The sequence below is a fragment of the Artemia franciscana genome, chromosome 4 (assembly GCF_032884065.1).
Source record: "Artemia franciscana chromosome 4, ASM3288406v1, whole genome shotgun sequence".
Classification (NCBI taxonomy): domain Eukaryota; kingdom Metazoa; phylum Arthropoda; class Branchiopoda; order Anostraca; family Artemiidae; genus Artemia; species Artemia franciscana.
In genome coordinates, this window is record NC_088866.1 from 13,698,698 (window position 1) to 13,711,515 (window position 12,818).

A 12,818-nucleotide genomic window follows, 5' to 3' on the forward strand; every position below is an offset into this window, starting at 1 on the left:
TAGAACAAAATACGTACAGTCGGGCAATCTGCAAAAAGGTGGGAAGGGCTTTATTGTACAAGCCAGTGGAAAAGGTGGCTCTAGTGATGTATCAGTGTTTGTATTCAAGGAATTTTAGACACCATAGATGCATCAGTAGCTGCAACCTAGTAAAGAGAAAATCTCGGCTTATACTACTACTACTACTTCCAACAACTGACCGCAACATTAAGTCGCCTGAGGACAACACAGGTACGCAAATTCCTCCTCCATTCAAATCTATTCAAAGCCTCCCTCTTTGCACCCTCCCTGGAAAGTTCCCATTTCCTTTGAATCTTTCTTTATGACATCCTCCCACCCCAACCAAAGACGAACTACTTTCCGTTTAGCCCTAGACGGTTGGCTTAAAAGGACAATCTTTGGCAATCTGTCATCCTTTATCCGCAGAACGTGCCCTAGCCATCTCAACTTTCTCTCAGTATAACCCTAGAAAGCGAGATTGAACCAAACATTTCGTACAGCATGCTGTTTGAAACACAAGTCGGTCAGCTGGGTACCCAGAACACTCCGTAGGCAATTTCTCTGTGAAAAATCTAGTAAAATTTCATCCGCTTTTCGGAGCACCCATACTCGGAGCCGTACGTGACCACTGTCATCCCTGTAGCTTCCAATATTATAACCTTGGTTTGCAGACCTATCTTCCTATTCTTCCAAACTCTTCTTAATTGTAAAAAAAAACACCCTGAGCCTTGGCTATTCTATTTTTAACATTTACTGCTCCCACTGTCCTTACTAATAATAATACCAAGATAAATGAAGATGCCTACCTGATCAATCTTTTCGTTACCCAACATAAGCTTTTCATCTCCACTTATTCCTAGACTTAGTAACTTAGTCTTCTTATTCATTAATTTTCAAACCTATTCTAGCACCCTGAACTCTCAGAACCTTTAAAATTTCATTCATTTTGTTGACACTTTCGTCTAAGACAGTTAAATCATCAGCATAATATAAGTCCAGGAGAATTTTTCCTCTCCATTTGATTCCGTGGTCTTCCAATGCCTTTCATGTGCACCTTAAGACGAAGTCCGTCAAAATGACCCGTATAAAGGGGGGTAGAACACAACCCTGCTTAACTCCTGATTTAACATGAAACAAGCTGCTAACCTCATTTACTACCTTAACCGCAGCAGTGTTATTTTCGTACACAGCGCTAATCACTTTAATGTATTTGTCTGGTATACAATACACGGATAAGACCTTCGCTAAAGTTATGCTGTCAACAGAATCGAACGCTTGCTCCTATTCTATAAAACTGAGGACCAAAGGTATTTGATAGCTCGGGCACTTCTCAGTTATCAAACAGTTCGTGGTAACGAATTGTAGTAAGGAGCAACCCGGCTCAATAGTAAACGAAACTCTAAAAAACGGAATTTTGACACTAAAAAAGGCCTTATACTCATACTAATAAATTATAATTATCCCACCGTTTTGAATTCAATTTATTCAATTCAATTTATTCAAATAAAACTAGAATATAACACCAATAACAATAAAGATCCTGGTAGCGAACTTGTTGAGGACCATAACCACAAAAAATTGAAAATGAAGAAGAGAGAAAAAAAAAGAAAAGAGAAAACATGGGTAACTAAAGTAAATTGAATAAGTAGTAAAGGAAATTCAACACACATTTCCTTTTTATCTGCTGAGTGATCTACAAAACTAAAAAAAAGGGAAGGGCCTCACAAGCGGAGTAGCCCTAATTCCCTCGGGTTCATACTCATCTAAACCTGACCCTAATAGTTGCGTTTACACTGCATTAAATAAAAGTTGTGACTCATTTTTTTAACTTGGTTTAATGGAAAAGCAGTATGGTCTAAAAATCAATTGTTTGCAGAAATTTATAGTTATATTAAAAATGTAGTGCAGGTTGTAAAATCACGAGATGAAATTAAGTGAAATAATACTTTTTATTCCTTATGACAATTGCTTCCAAATTATTAAAATAAGTAAAGCGATAATTTTCAGTGGCTTAATGTTTATATGCTACTTTTTGTAAGCAAAATGGGTTCAGTGACTTCTTTGAGAGAAATTTTCAAAATAGGATTTTCAGCTGTTAGAAACTAGATGCATATTTCAAGTAACCGTACGTAATTATAAATTAATAAAGCCAGCAGATGCGAATAAGACTTCACCGTTATATAAATAATACATTGACTGTTAAACAAATAAATACACTTATATGATCAACTCTCTGTTGGGTTTTCATGTAATCTTTGACAATTTTAGTTCAATGACACTTGGAAATGATTTATTGTCTCTTTAAACAAATGTATTTGGGCAAATTTGCACTTCTATTTTTCTTGCTCTTTATAAAACGAAGCAGGGGATAAAAACCTCAGAAACGTAATTGCATTTTGTGATGTGGTCGAGCTAGAAAAATATTTTTATGAATGAGAATTTTTGAATAATGAAATTTGAATAATAAATAACGAAAAGAATGAATAATTTATTTGAATAATGAATAATATTTTTTTAAATTTTGAATAATTAATAACGAAAAAATAATTTTTTTTATGATCATGACAAAATTCGATGCCGTTCTTGTAAATCAACGACAACTAGAAATTTTTTCAAGCTCGAATAACTGTCGTTTACTTGCAATCCGGTTCCGATTTGGCAAATCGGTGCCAAAAAAAGCTATGTGTGGCGGACCCTTTAAACAATTTCTCTGGGAAACACCTAGCAGATCTTCCTCAGTCTTCATAAAAACTAATAAAAACTACATAATTATAAATGTACATTAGCTGAAAACGGCATAAGCTTCCAAACTTATAATTTTGTTACAATGCTTAAAGAATAAATTTGCTCAGGTCCGCCACGTTGACAGCTTGTATCAAAAGGGACATAATATTTCGGAGACGGGAACAAAAAATTTGTGAAAACAACATAAACATACCAATAATACGTGAATTATAAGGCAATTGTTAGAAATTGAAAGATAAGTCGTGTTAAACACCGATATTTCGAGGGGATAATGACGTGTAACTTCGACATGCATTTTAATGGTACCTATAGGTGAGGTGAGGCTAAAAATAATTTTATTTCGCTGATGGGTTTGGCTCGGACAACCAAACTGGAAATGTTCCAATCATGTACTTGCCATGGGCGTAGGTAAGGGGGAGGGGCAGGGGTTATCTGCCCCCCAAGAACTTCAAAATTACGCTAGATATTAATGAGAACTTTTCGTGAGTTAGAATTTCATGAAATTTGATTGGATGTTCACTGGTAGATGGCTGAAAATCTTGAAATGAACAGAAATTTCCAAACACTGTTTCCGATATTGATATTCCATTGATATTCCAAAATTCCGAAATTGATATTCCATTTCGATATTCAATATTAATTTTTGGTCCGATATAAAGGCATATCAATTTTGATATTTAATTTCGTCTAACTTTAACCCTTTACTGGCAAGGAGAAAAAAAGTGACACTAACTGCAAGATGGGGTCTGCGAAACTCCAATTTTTGAAAATTTGAGAAAAATACAGTTGCAAATTTATCCCGATTTCGCTTACTAAATATTCAGATATGTCAGTTAGAAATGCTAAAACACAAACAACATTCCACTATTTGGATTTGGGGCAGAGGAACCTGGTATATTTCATAAATACATTTTTTTGGCACGAACTGAACGTGTATTTAGATTTTCTGTCCTTGCTTAGGGAGCAAATGACACAACAAACGTTTTGGTCGTTGGAACCTGAAGAAAATACATGGGGGACGTTCTCATCTCAAAATCATGTATCTTTCTTGATCAGATTACGCAGTGCTCGTTGGATTCTTTGCTCTGATTCTAATTTGCCGGTCGATGAAGGATCGTCCTAGCTCTATCAACATTTTTACTTCGGGTAAAGTCCTTTCTTGGGGTGTTGAGTGGCTCAGAATGACATTGGGATTGACTCACCTATTTCTATAACCGTATGCCACACCTCTTTGGACCATCTTCTCGTGCAACAGCTAGTCGGGTAAGTGGACCACTTTTGGTCTAGAGAGTCCGCTCCATTTTTTCTGCGTTGTAGGTCATGATGATCTTTGGTTTAGCGCTCTCATGTTCAATTGCTGCTGAAAAGTAGATTGACGAAGCAAGAATAACTGCTTTTTTTCTTTGGAACATACGACACGAGGTTCAGGTGGTCTCTAAATCCGAAGATGGACGAGTTGATTTCCCTTGTATGACTAGCAAGGAAAAAGTGTGGATCTCTCTTTCGTTCTTTTTTCTCGTGTTTACGTATGTCATTCTCAAGGGTCTGAGCATTTGAATGAGCTATATGGATGTGAAATAGTTGCCGGCTGTGATGATGGTGTTCCAACTCTTCAAGAAGTCAACAAGGGTAATTTTCACGTTGGAACTGAAGCATTGTGGATTCCAACTATTGGTGTTTAATCAAGTGTAGATAAAGACATTAGATAGATAAAATGTGTTCGACCTCTAAACATTAAACTTTGAATCAAAACTTCTTCGTTTTCGAACAAATTTACTTCTTGAATCTGCACCGTCCTCTAAATGCAACTAGCATTTCATCAATCGCCAAATACTCGCATGGTGAGAAATTTGCCTTGCAATTTGCGATGAGGAGATCAAAAACCTCTTTTATGTGAGATACAGATCCACCTCTGTCGTGATACATGTGAATATCATCGAACCGAAGACAGTTTTCCAGATACTAGAATTGCGTTAGCATCATCGTAGCGTGGAAAATGTCCCGGCCAGTTCTTTCAGGTGCAAAGAAACCTTCGCAATCTTCACTGCCCGACTTGAATACTCTAGAGAGATACAGAATGTCTAAAAAGGCTAGCATCTCTATAACCTCGACTGGTTTCAAGTACGCTTGCTTATCTACAATCCACAAGTTATAATGCAGGTGGTACTCGTCAGTCTTGTCTTGACATTGGTGTGAAGGATGATCTTCTCAAGGATCTCGGTTGTGATGAAAAGGTCCCATGCCTTTTCAGGGATTTATTAGGTCTTTGTGTCCTTTGAGACCTGAAAGGCGTATAAAAAGATTACAGGCTGTCGTGTCTGCTCTTTAAAACTTATCTGGCTTGTTCGTAGAAATGCTTTGGATTGTCATTACTTTCATAGGAAACCATATCCTAGCTATAAATGAAATCCAGCTCTGAAAGCCAATGAAAATTAGAATTACCCAACGAAACAAACTAAAAAGGGTCTAGTAAGAACGAAAATCTTTTCCTTCCGAACGTAGGACACTTACATAAATGAAGATAAAACAAACTGGTCTCTAAAAAGCTCGTAAAAACTAAAGTTGATCTTTTGGCTAAGCCACAATAAAGTTACACAAAGTGCAGGGTGGGGTCTGTCAGATACAGAACCCTGTATCTAAGTATCTGTAAGTGATTTCAAGATGTTATTTTACCGAGGTTTAGTACACAACTGCTCCGAAGAATACACGAGATATCAGCCTCTTAGCATAACCCAGTAGCACGTAATGGACAAAAAACTTACCACTGGTGCCTGAGAGACCCCACCCTGCCAGTTAAGGGTCAAACTCTTTTAAATTGAATTCTTAGGACACGAAACTCTTATCTAGCTGTAGTCATGTGACTTAGGATTTTGAAAATAAGTAGAGGGACTAACAAAAAGCAAGGGCTGCCTTTTTGACATAGTCGTTTTGAAAGATTGGAACAAAGTTTGGTGTAACCAGGACCGCCTTTTTGCCGTGTTCGTTTTGACAGATTGGCCTTAAGCTTGAAAAATAAAACAACAAGTCTTTTTTTAGCGAAAAGTAAGGAGCGAAATTAAAACTTAAAACGAACAGAAATTACTTCGTATATAAAAGGGGCTGCTTCCTCATCAACGCCCCGCTCTTTTCGCTAAAGTTCGACTCTTTCTCTTAACTCTATTTTTTAAAACAGTAAAAAACTTTAGCGTGAAGAGCGGGGCGTTGATGAGGAAGCAGCCCCTTTCATATACAAAGTAATTTCTGTTCGTTTTAAGTTTTGATATCGCTTCTTACTTTCCGTTAAAAAACTTGCTTTTTATTTAATTTCTGAACGTTTTTGAATCAATGCATGTTTTGATTTTGGCTCTCCACAGATGAATAATTAAAACGAAATTTGCATATTTATTTTTTTGGCTAAATGGCTTTCTCATAGTTTTGATCGAATGGTGTTGAGAAAAAGGAGCGGGGGAGGCGGCCTAGGTGCCCACCGATTTTTTGGCTAATTAAAAAGGCAACTAGAACATTTGATTTCTTACGAATGTTTTTATCAGTAAAAGATATATACATAACTTACCAATTAGCTTACGTAACGAACTTCTGTATTCTCATGTTTTTATTACGTATATGAGGGGGTTCACCTCCTCGTCAGTACCTCGCTTTTTACGCTAAAGCTTAAATTGTGTCCCAATTTCTTAGGAATGACCCCTGAATCACAAAAACCACAGAATAAATAGTTGAAACTACTAAAAATACTTTAGCGTAAAGAGCGAGGTATTAGGAGGAGGTGAGCCCGTCAAATGCGTAATAATTTCTGTTCGTTTTTTCATATTTATTTGTTCATTGTTTTTTTTAATAATGCTAGAAAATCCTGCGCTCCCTTCATGAAAATTTTCTTCCCCCATGATAAATTCCTCCAAGGAAAGTTCCCCCAAAATATCCCCCTCTTCTCACCCCCAACCTAAAAATCCCCCTAAAAACGTCTGTACACTTCCAAATAACCATTACTATATGTAAGCACTGGTCAAAGTTTGTAACTTGTAGCCCCTCCCACGGGAACTGTGGGGGAGTAAGTCGTCCCCAAAGACATAGTTATAAGGTTTTTCGACTACGGTTAATAAAACGGCTATCTTAGAATTTTGATCCGGTTACTTTGGAAAAATAATTTGCGTGGGAGGGGTCCTAGGTGCCCTCCGATTTTTTTGGTCACTTAAAAAGGGCACTAGAACATTTCATTTCCGTTAGAATGAGACCTCTCGCAAGATTCTAGGACCACTGGGTCGATACGATCACCCCTGGAAAAAAGAAAAAACAACAACAAACAAACAAACAAATAAACACGCATCCGTGATCTGGCTTCTGGCAAAAAATACTAAATTCCACATTTTGTAGATAGGAGCTTGAAACTTCTACAACAGGATTGTCTGATACGCTGAATCTGATGGTGTAATTTTCGTTAAGATTCTGTGACTTTTAGGGGCTGTTTCCCCTATTTTCTAAAATAAGGCAAATTTTTTCAGGCTCGTAACTTTTGATGGGTAAGACTAAACTTGATGAAACTTATATATTTAAAATCAGCATTAAAATTAGATTCTTTTGATGTAGCTATTCGTATAAAACTTCCATTTTTTAGAGTTTTGGTTACTATTGAGCCGGGTCGCTCCTTACTACAGTTCGTTACCACGGACTGTTTGATAACCAGGCATAAAAGATTAAAATGTTGACCAATCCATGTACACTTAAACAGACGGAACGCGTGTCGTGGTGCAAGCCACGGCGCGTGTATTGTTTTTTTCTTGCTGAAGCACTGAAAGTCACTGTGTAGCGAGTAAAATTGGGCAGGGGTGGGTTAAACCCAATAGCCTACCCCCCCCCTTGACATGGTCTTGAACAGGAGTTACGGAAAGTTAACTATTGTTCGAGGGCAAAACAGTTCGAATTGCTTTAGCCATAGAGGGTAAGACGCTTGAAGTTGATTGTAATCCAACTAAAGTCGAAGGTTCGAGCACACTCATTGGCATATGCTTATCGTATGTGGGGAATGGAGGAAATGGCCCAATCTCAGATCACAAAGTTTTTCTGTCAGAGATCCAATTAAGGCTGGAAGATCAAGAAATTCAGAAATGGTGGAACGACCTTAGCCAGTCCGAAAGCTTAAGCTCTTGCTATAAGGTGAAAAAAACTATGGTGAAGAGCTTTATTTTAAATTTGGATTCCGAAAGAATCCCTGAGGTCATGGATGCAAGTGCGAGCAAACTGTCTCCCTCTTTATAGTGTTTGGAAAAAACGGTGTTACCCGGAAATGCGGTATACTTACCCGATTTACGGTGATTTTGATGGCCTGGACCATTTTCTTTTCAGGTGTCAGGGGCTAAAAGAGTTTAAGAGGGAGCTTTCTTGGGCTGGGTGGTCGTGAGCTCCTTCTTGGAACTTTGAAGTCGATGTCGAAAGTAAATATAGTAGCAGCGGGAAATTTTGTCCGGAATGGTCTTATTATTCGTAAGTCGAGTGTTACATGATTTAGTTTGTTTGTTGTTGTATATATATCTATACGGCCTGAAAAATGGCTTTAACTACAGTCGTTCATTCATTCATATACAAGTGTGTGTGTGTAATTTGTATTGTTGTTTAATTTCCTTGCTTGTTTGTTATTTATTTATACTTTTGTGTGTATATGGCCCATGGACTTTTGAAATACACTTATCTATCTATCTATATATCTATGCTTATACTAACAGGCTTTGGAACATTAGGAGAAACTCCTTCTATAATCTTAGTATGAGCCAATGCTCGGAAGGTGTTCCTCGTCTGTCCATTATAACATCAATAATAGGTGAAGTATAAGGCAATTGTTAGAAATTGAAAGAGAACATGTGCTAAACACCGATACTTTGAGGGAAGATCGACGTATAAATTCAAAAGTATTAATTTTTTAATGCCATCTACAGGGGGAGATGAGGCTAAAAAATGATTTTGCTGGCAAGGTTACTTGGAAAACCAATGGAAGCGTTCCAATTGTGTACTTGCGAGCCTCATAGTTGCTATTAATTTTTTTTTCCATTTTGACTTTTTTCTCGTAATAAAAAAATGCTAACAAGTTTCTGACAGTTTTTTTTTATATTTTAGTTTACTGACAAAATGAAAAGTCACCCCTGGTCAGCGAAACTATGGACAGCGCCATTGAGGCGTATCAACAAAGAAGGAACGTTGAAACAATTGGAGAAAACATTGGTATAAAAAATATCTATGCTTCTTGCTTGCGTCGAATGCTCAATGTCGTTAACAAAAGAAGCTTCCTAAAGTGGCAAAAGCCTGGGTTCAAAAAGCCTAATGTTCAAAAGCCACTCTCTGTCAACTTCCAGACAAAAGTAAAACATAATAGGAAAATCTATGACTATGAATACAAGAAAAAACCGATGAACTGAAAAGTAGACATCAAAAGAAACTCAGAATTTCACTTATTCTTACGCTACTGAACACAACAATCCTGTTCCAGAAAGTTGGACAGAAAATAAAAAGTGTCGAAGGACTTTATTCTTGGATTCATTAAATGGAATCAAGATATTCTGCGAGGAAGCCTGAATCTACAAGTCAAAAAAGAGCCTCAGGCTTCAACAAAACTTGATTCAAGACGTCCTGTGATAAATTTCTTGATGTTTATTGAAGGTTTGGAGACAAAATATCTCTTGATCGTATCCAGAACGAGGTTGTCACAAGTGTACCTATGGCAATTCCACTGCCTAAGTCATAACACCAACTTCTAAAAAAAGAAGCTTGATCAGAATGAATCTGCAGAAATATATTAAACCGTAACTATTCTTATCTGCAAGCACATCTGAAGAAACTTTCCCTTGGGTTTTCGTTTTCTCACGAGTGAACTTTCGTCCTAGACAACGAACAATGTTCCCCCTAGTTGCACGAAACTTATGTATCAAAGCAGATGGGTCAACAGTAACTTATTTTTGAAAGCAGTGAAACATTATACACGAAAAACAAACTGGGTGAATAGACTTCCATCCGTCACCTGATGGACAACCACAACATCTGTCTCGAGGTCAAGGTGATATTACATTCCAAGAAAATCTTGTGACGCTTTTGGCATTCCCACCTTACTATACCCATAAACTGCAACCTCTTTGCATAGTGTTCTTTCTCTTTTGAGGGATAGTCTAAAGGGGTTCCTAAATGAGGTGCTATAGTTGCATCCCAATCACCGTGTTTCTATCTGCACAGAAAAGACACTCATCAGAGTAACGTTCCCAGGGAAGTTTAGTGCTTCAAACATATTTTCTGCTTTTTGAGCCATTGGGGTCCTTTTTTCTCGATTGATGCATTTTTCTAGAGGAAGCTCTTGCACCGTTTTGCCGACTCTTTCACTGCAATTTAGGACCAAGTCCAGTGGCGTAATTTTCGTCAAAATCCCGGGGGGGGGGTCAAAGCTGGGGCTAATTAGCCCAAATCAATTTAAAATGAGTGTGATTCATATATTACCATAAAGGCAAAGATATACAAAAGAAAACAAACCTGTTTCTCTGGATACTCTAATTATGCGTTAGACATTATATTTATTTTTGACAAAACTAAATCATATTTAGTTTTGACAAGGTTTTTTTGCAGAAATTAAATTGAAGGTAGCGGGCGCAAACTGAGGTCGAGGGGGGGGAAACCTGAGTCTGGAAGGTGCAGTTGTACCCCCCCCCTACCCCAAAGAAAATTTGACCCGTAATTTTTACCCGATTTCAAATTTTTTTTTTGTGCATTTGAATATTAAGAAAGTGGCGTTCATCAAAAATTAAATAGTTTTTTTTTACCTCAAGACCAAATCGTTATTAACAGGACTACATGAAAATACCTTTAAACAGCTATACTAAAAATAGAGAAGTTTATAAATATTGCATTTGCTTTATTTTACAGCACCAAGGTACATTGTTTAAGATTTTATTCTTTCAAAGACGTCAAAAGCCCTTTTCGTTGGGATTTTTGACACTTTTGTCAATAAAACTTTGATAGATACACAAGCCCAACAAAAGTTGGTTCTAAAATATAATAACGAAGAAATATTACCATATAATCTAGAATTTTACGTAGTTTTAAATTTACCATATAGCTTGAATACGGATTCTTGTCCTTGGTATATGTAATATAGCGCAACCCGGCTGGGTTGCACTGCCCGTTAGATATTTTGCAAACTCTAGACATTTTAGTTATAATTGTGTCTTAAATGAATTGACTTTTGGATTATATTATCGATTTTATTTTACGCCTACAGTGATTTATTCTTTTGGTGAGCAACTTTATCTAATTGTTCAGTTCTAGGTAAAGTTCTATTTCAGCGGTTTCTTGCTATCATGGAAAGTAGCGGAGCTAGGCGAATACAATTTCAGGAATGAATCCAGATTCTAAAATATATCTCGAGAAAGTATAAGCAAGCAACTATCTGAACCCTTTCCTTATTTCTAGCGCTTAGAAGACGACATAGACGGCAGGCATCCTATACCTATTTAGATTTTAACATAAACATTTTACTTCATCTTGGGTTTTCGGTCTATTTTCCAGTGGCTCTAGTTCTGAAAATACGATTCCAATTTTTTTTACCAGGATTTTAAGCCATATTAGGGTTTTCCCACTCTAAATTAAAAAAAGCTTTACATTTTTTTTTTAAACTGTAGAAATCAGGACTGAGCCAAGGTATGAGGCTGAGAGAGAGAGGGAGAGAGAAAGATGGGTTTATTAATATAAATAACATAACAAAACAAGCAAATGGCCCGAAGCAAAGCTTGTTTGGGCTTATAACCCCAATACACATACAAATAAAAACAATATGAAAAATAAAAAAAAAATAAAAAAGAAAAGACAAGGAAAAGAAAAAAGAAAAGAAAAGAAGAAGAAAAAAAATCAATTACCCTGCATTTCAATCGTAACGGAATTACACTTCAAAAGAGACAAAACAAAAAGAAACTAAAACCGCTTGACCAGTATCGCCAAAAACAAAACCAACATCTTTGCTCCACTTGAGGTCCACTCAACTATCAAAACCATAAATATTAAGGCAAAACAGCTTTAATTCCCGCCGAAATTCAAGAAAACTATCCATGTTTCTCAAAGTCGTAGGTAAACAATTCCATGCATGGGGTCCTAGATGCCGAATAGAAAATTGAGATCTACGGGTAATAGCAAGCGGACGACGAATTATATCGGACTGTCTCGTAAAATGGGTATGAATATCACTTCCTAATTCAAACATACTTTTAAAACATATTGGTAAACAATTTTGAAAATATTTATATATAAACAGGCTTCGATAAAAAGTAATAAGTCCTGCTAAAGGCAAGATTTTGCATTAAACACTTTTCTGAAAACACTTTTCGCGTGACTTTTTGAAGCAGTAGATCTTATTCTCAAAGTGTTAGTAATATTAACCAAGATGTTATAAAAAGTCATAAAAGGTCAGTACCCACTGGAGGGGGGAGCACTGGGGGTAGATACTTCAAAATTTCTTCCTGGGAGACTATTGAAGCTCTCGAGGTAAACGTATCACAGTTCATATTATTGGCTTACCAATAAAGTGAATATACCACTCGATGCCTTTTTTATGCTCTTTACGAATATAATGATCACTTCGGTTGCAAATTCAAATATAAGCACTTTTTGACCTAACCTAACTATAAATAATTTTGGCACTGAGAAAATGTTGTATTATTTTGTCGAAAACGACCGGTAACTCATACTCAAAAAGTGCTTAAATCTGAATTTGCGATAGAAGCGTTTATTATATTCGTAAAGAGAAGGTATCGAGCGGTATATTCACTTTATTGGTAAGTCAATAATATGAACTGTGATACATTTACCGCTCTCGATTTATTCCAGAAAGTTTCATTCACCTTCCTCACCTTCCTCAGCGAATGGCGCAATAGATTTTAGAAGCTATATTGCTAGGAGAGCGGATTTACCAAACTCCTGTGTTTAGTAGTTTCTGTTGGTTTTATGTTTGACTTGAGTGATACATTTTAATTTTTACTCCTGTTGGAATTTAATCTAACATCGATTATCATTGCCCATTACCTTTATGTTTATGTGATTTTTTTATTTTGATTTCT

General features: G+C 36.6%; 1 protein-coding gene across 1 annotated transcript in view; it reads left to right on the plus strand.

Moving 5' to 3' along the window:
- Positions 1–10,905: 10,905 nt before the first annotated feature.
- LOC136026025 (uncharacterized) overlaps positions 10,906–12,818 on the plus strand; it is a 68,338-nt gene continuing 66,425 nt past the window's right edge. The window contains exon 1 of the mRNA XM_065702182.1: positions 10,906–11,005. The gene's annotated coding sequence lies outside the window, so the exon portion shown is untranslated. The remainder of the gene's footprint in view (positions 11,006–12,818) is intronic.